This window comes from Stomoxys calcitrans, chromosome 3 (assembly GCF_963082655.1).
Source record: "Stomoxys calcitrans chromosome 3, idStoCalc2.1, whole genome shotgun sequence".
NCBI lineage: Eukaryota > Metazoa > Arthropoda > Insecta > Diptera > Muscidae > Stomoxys > Stomoxys calcitrans.
The window spans coordinates 47,405,175-47,417,205 of record NC_081554.1 but is presented as its reverse complement, the minus strand read 5'-3'; the positions used below and the strand labels follow the sequence as shown (position 1 = coordinate 47,417,205).

The window sequence follows — 12,031 nt, the reverse complement described above, 5'->3', positions numbered from 1 at the left end:
AATCGCGAAAATTGCTAGATTTTTTAAAAATAATTTTATTTAGGGTCGTGTCAGAAAGCACCGATTTTTTGAAAATATTTTAAAATTCTGTTTTGTTTTGAAAAGTACAACAAAGTGCCGCGGGGAGAAAATTTATTTAATTTTTTTTTTTATATGGCTGAATGTGTCAGAAAGCCTCGCAGGAAAAATATTTTAAAAAATCGAGCGACATTTTAAAGCATTTTTTGATTTTTGTGACGTGTCACAAAGTGCTACATGCAATAATATTTTCAACAAGTAAAAAGACATTAAGTTGAATCAGGCTGAACTTTGGATACCCACCACCACCAAGGGTATATATAAAAAACATTTCGTTGAAGTCCAGTTAAAGTGCATGATACTGAACCTATAGCAGATGTATTGAAAAATGCTCCGTTCTGTACTAAACTCAGCACAATTAATCATCAAAATCTGGTAATAAATAAGTTGTATATGGGTTTAATACCACATATCCGGAGATCGATATATATGGCAGGTGTATCCAAATATGGTCTGATATCTACCACATTCGGGAAAAATGTGAAGGGGCTTAACATAGCTCACTCTAAATAATTTCAGAAAACTCTGGAGATAAATACGCCCTTTATGTGTAAAAGATCTTCGATCGGTAGATCGGTCTATGCGGGGGCTATACCCAAAAATCTAAACCTTACTCGATACGGAGGATCTTAACACAAGTCAATCATCAGGTTTAAGCCAATTCGGATAATGAATACAGTTTTTATGAGTCTATGACCCTAAATCGAGAGATCGGTGTAAATAGGGGCTATATCAAGATGTAATCCGATACAGCCCATCTACGAGTAAGGGGGAATGAAAAAGCAGACTATACTACTGCCGTCCTTTAATATAATTCTTGCACAACCGCCAATTTATACGAATGAAATTTAAGGTTTCCATAGAGAATTCGTCGATCAGTGGTTTCAGAAATTTCTATAGCAGTTGCATGTTTTCCAGCCAAAACGCCGGAGAAAACGCACAACTGACAGCCTCACTCTTTCGATTTTATACGGAGTTCTTGTAGCCCATTTCTGGGTTTAGCGACATTTCCACACTACCAAAATGAGCCTGACTTAACTCAACCAACGACAGAATCGAATTACGGCCAAGAACTAGTGTGAGAGGAGGCATTTCAACATCGTGTATATGTTGCATCCTTTCCTAGAACATTTTCAGGTTGTTAGCCATATGATTGCCACTGCTGGTTGGATTTCGTTAAATTCAAGCTTTCTCTCGTTGGTGTTGTTGCAGTTATTTTTACCACCACCAGGGTGTTTTGCAATGCTACCAGTGGCACTATTGCCCCAGTACCTTAATGGAATATTCATGGGCAAATTTGCAATTTGCATTGTTGTAATGATTTATGGAGTGATAATCAAACATTTTGTTCACTTTGAGGTATTTGAGATCGCCAACAATAACCTGAAGCAAATACTTGTGGTGGTTTGTAAAACATATAATGAGCTGTCATTAAAAGAAATCATCATATAGCTGTCATTTCTAGTTTGACAGTGGAGGGTTTGTAATCGCGATACGAGTAGCCAGTCAAATGCTTTAACAACATCACTTATTTGACTAACTTTTAAAGTTGTTTGCTATTTTATTCTTTGAGTAGAAGCTTATATGCTGCATGTAATCTCAAACATAAAATAAACTCTGAAACAAAATGTAAATATTTGTCAACTATTGGGTTGCCCAAAAAGTAATTGCGGATTTTTCCTATAGTCGGCGTTGACAAATTTTTTCACAGCTTGTGACTCTGTAATTGCATTCTTTCTTCTGTCAGTTATCAGCTGTTACTTTTAGCTTGCTTCAGAAAAAAAGTGTAAAAAAATATATTTGATTAAAGTTTATTCTAAGTTTTATTAAAAATGCATTTACTTTCTTTAAAAAAATCCGCAATTACCCAATATATGATAGTGATTTATTTTATTCATAATCTAGTTAAGTCAAAATGTAATTACCGTAATCAACCCCATGGTATCATTCAAAACCTAAGATTATGATCAAATATAACTTTCAAAGCGGAAGAGAAGTTTAATAAATACCCTTACATTTTAGACATACATATCCATTATAGATGTAGCCTGGAAATTGCCAAAATGTTAATTTTTTTTCATCTCTTCATTGGCTTAAAAACCACATACAATAGTTTTAATAATCTACTAAGACAATTGGAATCACATTAAAATTGTGTTGTCAGAGTTTTTCCGCATTTTCCAGACTGCCTTAGGCAAGTTGGGAAATCATTCAAACCAGCGCATATGGCCAACTACACATGGCTATAATTAAATTTGTCAGATTTTCACAAAGACGAGCAAGCAGTTAATCAACATTTTTCGAATATAATTTATGAATACTTGGATGACAGTAAAGGCACACAACATCATCCAGGGAGAATGTACTGGTATGGCTGCATTTCATTTCATATTGCCTGCCATGGCTCACCATAATTTAGTGGTTTGTGAACAACGCAACTGGGATCTAACTATGGATGGCGACGATGTTGATGATGATGATGAGTAGTGCACAATGATGACACCATTACCATGGTGATGGCAAAAAACCCATGTCTCTTTGGAGGATACGTTAATAGCATTTTCTCAATGTCATAGACATTTTACAAATAGGCTGTTTGGCGGCAAGGTCATCACACCAAATCTCTGTGGCTCTATGTTAGTCAATCGCATGTAAATTACCAAGAGTGCAAAGAAGATGATAGAAACAATTACTCATGTTACAAGTGAAAGGTTTTTAACAGCATGTTGGCCAAAAAGTAACAGAAAAAAAAAAACGCCATGACTAAAAAATATGTGATTAATACATTTCCGCATAATCACTTTGGATCTACGCAGGAGGCGAATGACGGCATCGCTTACAATCTCTTAAAAGTCGACATCAGGAAGACATACATGCAATGACCTTCATTATTGAAAGTGATAATGATAATAAGATAATAATGTCAGTGGTAAAGGTAAAGGCGACGGCGGGGAGATAAAATATATCTGGCAGCAAATGCCTTCGGATGAGCTGTCCTTTTTTTCCCCTCTTTTAAGTTTTTTTTTTTATTATAATCATTTTAAAGAGTCATCTCATATGGCTGTTGGCTAAGTTGCGGCATATCTATAACAGATTACAATGCAAACCATATAATCTGCCGTATAACCGTATCAATAAAACAAGTAAAAACGTCTTAAGTTCTGCCATGCCCAACTTTGGATACCCACCACCAAGGATAAATTAACCAGTCTTATAAAACCCCACTACCACATCCATGATAATATGCAAATGGGGGCTGGTGTGGATCATATTTGATTGAGGTCCCGAGAACAAGTCCCAGTTTTAGCAAAATAGCGCAACAAATCCGCTTCTTATGGGATTAAGAGCTTAAATTGGAAGAATGGTCTATATGGCAGCTATATCTAAATGTAGTCTGATCTGGACCATATCGGACCTTATCGGATGACGGAAGGTTAATACTAGTCTCTGAGTCAAATTCCAGCAAAATCGGGTTATAATTGCGGATTTTATGGGCTTAAGACCTCAAATATGCCGATCTGTCTATATGGCAGCTATATTGAAATATAGTCCGATCTGAACCATATTTGGGGGCGAATGGCGGGAGCCTTGAAAACAAATCGACATTTCAAATTTTATCAAAATGCGATAATAATTGCGGCTTTTATGGACTTAAGATCCTCAATCGGCAGATCGGGCTATATTACCTCTTTTTCTCTTCAAAGACTGTATCGTGATTACCACTGACAAACACACGGACATCGCCTTAGAATTTTTCGATGTGTTGTGTTGGATCCTTTGGAGGTGGGTATAAAAATTGATAATTTTGCATTTCATTTAGGAACAGAAGCAAATCGGAGGCCACCGTAGCGCAGAGGTTAGCATGTCCTCCTATGACGCTGAACGCCTGGGTTCGAATCCTGGCGAGACCATCAGAAAAATTTTCACCGGTGATTTTCCCCTCCTAATGCTGGCGACATTTGTGAGGTATTATGCCATGTAAAACTTCTCTCCAAAGAGGTGTCGCACTGCGGCTTGCCGTTCGGACTCAGCCCCTTATCGTTGAGCTAAAACTTGAATCGGATTGCACTCATTGATATGTGAGAAGTTTGCCCCAGTTCCTTAATGGAATGTTCATGGGCAAAATTTGCATTTGCAACAGAACACCACATGCAGAGTTTCGGGAAAATTTGCGGCTTGTAAGAGCTCAAAAAGTCATATCGGGAGTTAGGTTTATATGAGAGCTATATCAGTTTATATACCGATTTGATCCATTAGGTTAGGTTGAATGGGTTGCCCACCAAAGGTGAGTTCACTCGGTGGCCAGTTTGGCCCATTGTGGTATCCTAGAGTGAAAAAGGCATGAAAAAGAAAATGTGAGATTTCATACTAGAGATTATACATGAATATAAGAAAAAGCCAGGAGGAGTGGAGAAACCCAAGGGGGGATGAAGAACCGCCCGACCCTACGCAAGCACGGATCTGCCTACGCCGGAGCTTGTGGCACCCCCCCGTCGGAACCATCCTGTTCCCTCAACAAACCTCAGGAGATATGCCAAAGGTACGTTTGCATGTTCACCCAGATAACAGACGAAACGGCTTCCCAGAAAGGAGAGCCTACGTCTCTGTAGACCCGAACAGGAACATAGCAAATAATCAATAGTCTCCTCCTCATACTCATCGACGCAACTCCTACTGAAGTCGTTGTACGGCCTATGTTACAGTGTCCGGTTATGACCCCTGTCAAAGTACTCATCGACCTCTTATCGAACGCCATTAACTTCGTCGTCCTCCTCTGGTCGTTGACGGACCTTAGCGCCTTCGCAGTCCTGTCAAAGTACTCATCGACCTCTTATCGAACGCCATTAACTTCTTCGTCCTCCTCTGGTCGTTGACGGACCTTAGCGCCTTCGCAGTCCGACAACCATCTACCGAGTCCCACCTCGCCACCGACGCTGCCCTAGCCATCCCGTCCAATGTGTTCACAATATCGACAAATGGTAGATAGGCAAGACCGATGACGAACCCCTACTGAAGTCGTTGTACGGCCTCTGTTACAGTGTCCGGTTATGACCCCTGTCAAAGTACTCATCGACCTCTTATCGAACGCCAACGCCGGCCTTCGCAGTCCGGCAACCATCTACCGAGTCCCACGTAGCTGCTCTGGCCATCCCGTCTACTGTGTTCAGAAGCTCGGCAATACCGATGACTGGTCCCCCCGGCGCAGACGAATCATCTTGGCGCTCCGTCCACAATCACATTTCCTGGAATCCCCTCATACCATGCCAGCGTCACATCGTGGGCCCGGAGCCTATCCAGGGATTCCAAACAGTCCTCCACGCATCTCGAATTTACCATCCTCGACCCCAAGACCTTGAGCGCCGCCATACTGTCCACACAAATTCTGAGTTTCGAAGGCGGTAAGCCCCTGACCAGAATTTCTCTTGCGGCCACTGCAATGACACCGACCTCTGCCTGAAAGACCGTCCACTCGTCCGGCAGTCTCAGAGACATACAGATATTGAGTGCATCAGAGTAGACCCCCATAGCAAATTACTTCATTCTATTAAAGGGTGGACTGCGAACAATCAATCAACCTCTATAGGGGTCACCCTATGTCTTGGGAATTTGGAGTGCGTGCATGTTTCCATTACTCTAAAAAAAAACCAAAAACATTCAAAACATTGCATGTCCTTATCTTATTTAAGGTTGCTTTTATTACAAGCTGACTGCGTATATCAACTAGAACTGGAACATCAAGGTCGTTTGGTTTTACCGGAATCTCTTATAAATTATTTCATCACATTTTTTTCTGTCCACATAACATGGAAGTTGTTGCAATTCAACTTCATTTTGCGGTCAATTTTAAGAACCGTTTCTTTTCCCTAAAACGGAGAGCTACACAACAAAAAAGAATTGTAAAACATACGCTACTATTTTGTGTAAAAAAAAGTTTTAAGGTTTCAATTCCGTTTTACTTTCGTGTTTTCGCTTTTTTTTTCTTGGTTTTCGTTTGCCATGAGAACTCATGAATTATGTATAGATTGGTGATATAATATCACAAAAGGGGGTAATGTCTTACGACCAAAGGCATCGATTACGTTGAGAATTTCAACGAAAAGAAAAACAATCGGCAAAATTGTTTCAAAATCATTGACCCTTCAATAACACTAAAACCTGCTTGGGCAGAGATGAATGTAGGCCTATTAAACAGAGACTGTGCCACTGTTGTTAATGTTATCTTACTGTTCTCATTCAACGGAGATATAACACCAACAGGGGAAGTTGTATTAAAATCTTTGATGCCTAAATTGACTTAAAATGAAAATAAATAAAAAAAAAATCCGATGAAAAATTCAAAATAAATCAAGCGTGTAACTAAGCTATCCTCGTCAAAAAGCTCATACAGCTCGTGGTTCATACGTCGCCTATATTCTCCGCTAACGTAAACTGGTCCATATATTTTACAAAGAATCTTTCTCTCAAACACTCCAAGCACTGCCTTATCTGCTAAGACATGGTCCCATGCCTCAGAACCATATAAAAATACGGGAAGTACCAGTGTCTTGTAAGGATATTAAAGAGATCACACGACAAGTTTTCTCCTTGTCTGAAAGCTCTTGTGGTATTAAACGGTTCGAAGAGATTCTTCCTTTGAACGTACAGGGGTATCGCGGAAAGCGGTTTTGTAGTCAACAAAGATATGGTAGCTGTTGATTTGTCCTTCTCCTGTGCAGTGTGCATATCTGGCCTATGGTGGATTTACCAGGTCTAAACCCGCATTAATAGGGCCCAATTATCTCTTTGATTTAAGGTTTTAATCTTTCACATTGTATGCTCGAGAGTATCTTGTGTAATCCCCATCGCAACTTATTCCTCTGTAATTGGCACATTCTTTCTTGTCTCATTTTTGTGTACGGGATGTAGTATGGTAAGATTCCAATCATTGGGTATGCTTTTTTCTAGCCAGATCGCACAAACAAGCTGAAGCATACGCCTTATCGGCGCGTCGTCTTTAGTGTGAAATAGTTCGGCGGGTAACCTGTCGGCTCCTGCTGCCTTGTTGTTCTTCTGTCGGGTCACTGCTACTTGGACCTCATTCTGACTAGGACGTAAACATTCTATACCATCATCAGGGATTGGTTCTGCGGTATCCTCTTCGCCGCCAACGTCGGACACTAGCAGTTGGGTAAAATGTGTTTTCCATATCCTCAGCAAGCTATCTGTGTCAGTTATCAGATTTCCTTCTTTGTCTCTGCAGGAGGATGTGCCTGCACCAAAACCATCGTTTTGATGTTTAATTCTTTGGTAGAATCTCCGGAATTCATTCTGACTTCTGTACATCTCAATTCGCTCACACTCACGTCTTTCCATTTCCTTTTTCTTTCTGCGGAATAGACGTTTCTCCTCTCTCATTTTCTCCCGATACCTCTCAGTGGCATTGCTACTGATTTTAGGGTTGCTCTGCATGCCGCATTCTTGGCTTCAGTAGCTTCTCGATACTCTTGGTCGTACCACGGGTTTCTTGGGGAGTCTTCCGGTACTCAAGTACAGATTTCACGGCATTTTCCATGGAGGGGGCAATGGTTGCGCCGACCATATAGCGTATATATATTCTTGATAGTCCTTAAAATCTAAGACGATCTACCCATGTCTGTCCGTCTGTCTGTTAAAATCACGCTACAGTCTTTACAAATAGAGATATTGAGCTGAAACTTTCCACAGACTCTCTTTTTTGTCCATTATCAGGTTAAGTTCGAAAATGTGCTCTAACGGTCTATATCTTAATATAGCCCCCATATAAACCGATCTCCCGATTTATAACTTTAGGCTACATTTATTATCCGATTGCGCTGAAATTTGGATAATAAATTTGCGCTGAGTTTTGTTAGGCCTCTCGACATCCTCGTTCAATACGAACCAGATCGGTAGAGATTTAGATATGGCTGTCATATAGACCGATCTCTCAATTTAAGGTCTAGGGGCCCTGTAAGCCCCAATTTTTGTCCGATTTACATGAAATTTTGCATGTTGTGTTCCGATTTGACTTTCAACAATTGTGCGGTTCAAATCGGTCTATAACCTGATATAGCTCCCATATCCCGATCTCCCGATTTGACTCCTTGACCCTGGAAGCCGCATTTTTTTCGATTTGCCTAAAATTGCAGATAGCGTTCTGTTACGACTCTCAATAGCTGCGCAAAGTAAAGTCGAAATCGGTCTATAATCTGATATAGCTCCCATATAAACCGATCTGCCGATTTGACATCTTGAATCCTTACAAGCCGCAATTTTTGTCCGATTTGGCTGAAATTTTGCATGCGGTGTTCTGTTACGAGTTCCAACAACTGCGACAAATCGGTCTTTGACCTGATATGGCCCCCATATAAACCGGTCTCTCGATCATTCTTGTTCGGTTCCTAGAAGCTTTAATGTTTGCTGGCTTGAGAGAAGTTAGGTATCTAGAATAAAATTATGTCCCTCTTTAGATATTTCAAAAACTTTACTATCGGCTTGAAGAACAATCAAAACATTTTTGAATGGAACTCGACCTAGTTCATATGGCCACCGCGAGCACGTTAGCATCTGTCAATACGTTGGACCCAATTTTCGATGACGTCACACATTTCAGCCAAAACGGTTGCTATTTTCCGTTCAATGTTGGCACTGAGCTCTTCCAACGTCATAGGCTTGTTGTCATAGACAGATGTCTTGATGTACGAGGCGGCCAACCGACTGACCCATTTCTTGAGATAAAACGATCTTTAAGCATACTCTGCAATAAATCAATTGTTACGTGTGATCTGTGGATTTTGGCACAGTCCTGTTGAAACCACATGCCGTCCAGGTCCATATCTACCAATTCAGGCCAAAATTAATCAGTGAGCATGATTCGGTAGCGTTGTCCATTAACGGTAATGTCACAATTGGCATCGTCGACGAAGAAGTATGGCCTAATGACGCCGCCGGCACGCAAACCGCTTCAATTAACGTCGAAAATAATCAGTTAGCATAGTACGGTAGTACTGTTAACATTCACGGTAACGTTAAGATTGGCTTCGTCGACGAAGAAGTATGGCCCAATGACACCGCCGGCATGCAGACCGCAATAAACAGTTTTTGTTTTTGGTTGATGTGTTGATTGGTGAAGCCTGACCAATAACCCAATGGAGGCCACCGTAGCACAAATTTTGCGGTCACCGATTTCGAATTTCGGTAGCAAATTTTAATGATTTCTTGTTCGTTAGTGTACTTTATCATGATGAAAATGTTGAGTTTACTCAATATATTGACTGTGACAGTTCGAAAATTAGTGTAAAAGTACGTTCACAAAATAAATTCAAAGTCGTCAAGTCCCTATTGGAAATCCCTTTAACTGCCACACTTCAGAACATTAACTTTTTCAGCCATTAGAGGTTGCAGTTATCTCCCAATTGACTTCTTGAGTCCCTAGAAAGCGAGGCTGAATCATAAGAGATCAATGTTATCACCTCGAGTTGATAAGGAACAGCGTCGTGTGTTCCTTATAGACTCAGAAACGGCTGAACCGATTTTCTTGAAATTTTCACAGATGGTGCATAATGACCCCGTGGTGAAAATAGGGTACTACATTTTTTGATATCTGAAAGGGGGGCGGACCCTCCCCTTACCCTAATTTTCAGAAACGCCAGATCTCAGAGATGGATGGTGCGATTTAAGCGAAATTTTGTGTGCTCTCTTATAGTACCCTTAAAATAAAAAAATGGTATCCAAATTTCGCATGGGGTACCTAGGGGGGCTGCCCCACCCTAAAACCTACCAAACATATATTTAGACCAATCACGACAATATGGGACTCAAATGAAAGGTATTAAGGATAAGAAAACGTATCTGATATCCAATTGTCCGACCAAGTGCTCCGGGGACCACCCCAAGCCCCAAAAAACCCCTAAATCGGACATATTTACCGACCATGGCAATATGGGACTCAAATGAAAGGTATTTGCGAGTTGAATACGAATCTGATATCCAAATGTGGGTCCACGTTTCTGGGGGTCCTTTCCTTTCCCAAAACACCCCCAAACAGGACTTATTTACTGACCATGAGAATATGGGGCTTAAATAAAAGGTATTTCAAAGTAGAATACGAATCTGATATCCAAATATGTGACCAAGTGTTTGGGGGGCTGCCTCTCACCAAAAACATCCCCCAAAGGGGACACATTTACGACCATAGCCACATGGGGCTCAGATGAAAGGTCTTTGGGAGTAGAGCACGACTTTGATATTAATATTCGGGAGAAGTGTCTAAGGTGGCCACACCGCTCCCACAACACCACCCAAATAGTAAGTATTTTCTGGCTATTGCAATATGGGGCTCAAATAAGAGGGTTTTTAGAGTAAAACACGAATCCGATATATATTTTCAAAGCGAACACACTGAGTGGCCGCCCATCCCCCAAAACACCCCCCAAGCTGGTCATATTTGTAAACTATGGAGATATGGGGCTCAAATTAATGGTATGTGGGAGTAGACCACGTATCTGATATCAACATTAGGGGCCAACTGTCTGGCGGACGTCCCACCACCATAACAACCCCCAAATAGGATGTATTTGCTCACCAAGACAATTTGGGTCTTAAAGAGAGTGGAACTAAGTATTCATAGTTTTTAGGGCCCATATCCCAAACCGGACATATTTGCTGACTGTTGCAATAAGGAATTTAAATGAGATTAGAAAACGAATTTGTTATCCAATTTTGAGGGCAATGACACATTTACGAACATAGCCACATGGGGCTCAAATGAAAGGTCTTTGGGAGTAACGCACAAATCTGATATCAATTTCGGGAAAAGGGTCTATGGGGCGTCTTCGCCCCCACAACATTACCCAACCCCCAAAACACCCCTAAATCGGGCATATTTACCGACCATGTCAATGTGGAGCTTAAATGAAAGGTACTAAGGGGTAGAGCAAGAATTGATACCCACTTTCGGGACCAATTTTCTGGGGGTCTATCCCATTCCCAAAATACCTCTCAAACAGCAATTTTTTACTGACCATCGCAATATGGGGCTCAAATAAAGGTATTTGGGAGCAGAATACGAATTTGATATCCAAATGTAGGACCCTATATTTAGGGCTTCACCCCTTTCCCAAAACACCTTCCAAAGGGTAAACATTTTTCGACCATGCCAATATGTGGCTGAAATAAAAGTTATTTGAGATAAGAAACGAATTTGATAATCTATTTTGGGGCCATGTGTTTAGGGGACGCCTCATCCTGTAAACTCCTCTTAAGCCAATGGCAATATGAGGTTTAAATAAATGGTATTTGAGAGAAGAGCTTGATGCTGATATTTTTTCAGGGCCAAGTATCTGGGGGACCACCTCACCCCCAAAAAGATCCCTAAATCAGACACCATGAGAATATCGGGCTGAAATAAAGTGTTTTAAGAATGGAGTACAACTTACATCCAAACTTAGATTCGTAGACCAATAAAGATCATGTGAGGTTCAGATAAAGGCACTTATATTGTTAAACTGTTAGTCAAGTTTGCATGGTATTTCACTAAAAGCTCTTGAATTGTCGAAAATAAATATTTCAAGGAAACTTTTGTTCCACATAAAGTAAAAGAAGGCGCAGCGGAGCGGGCCCGGGTCAGCTGTTGAAAGATGTTGAAAGACATACCAGAAGTCTTTGTGCCAAATTATTGGGTTGCCCAAAATGTAATTGCGGATTTTTTAAAAAAAAGTAAATGCATTTTTAATAAAACTTAGAATGAACTTTAATCAAATATACTTTTTTTACACTTTTTTTCTAAAGCAAGCTATAAGTAACAGCTGATAACTGACAGAAGAAAGAATGCAATTACAAGCCGTTGAAAAAATTTGTCAACGCCGACTATATGAAAAATCCGCAATTACTTTTTGGGCAACCCAATATTTTCGTAGCATGATATTTTACTAAAAGCTTTTTAATTGTCGAAAAT

General features: G+C 40.4%; 1 protein-coding gene across 1 annotated transcript in view; it reads left to right on the top strand.

Annotated features, from left to right (window-relative positions):
* The window catches only part of LOC106090382 (mucin-2), a 485,125-nt gene that overhangs the window by 89,863 nt on the left and 383,231 nt on the right, over positions 1 to 12,031 (top strand). The gene's annotated exons all lie outside the window — the stretch shown is intronic.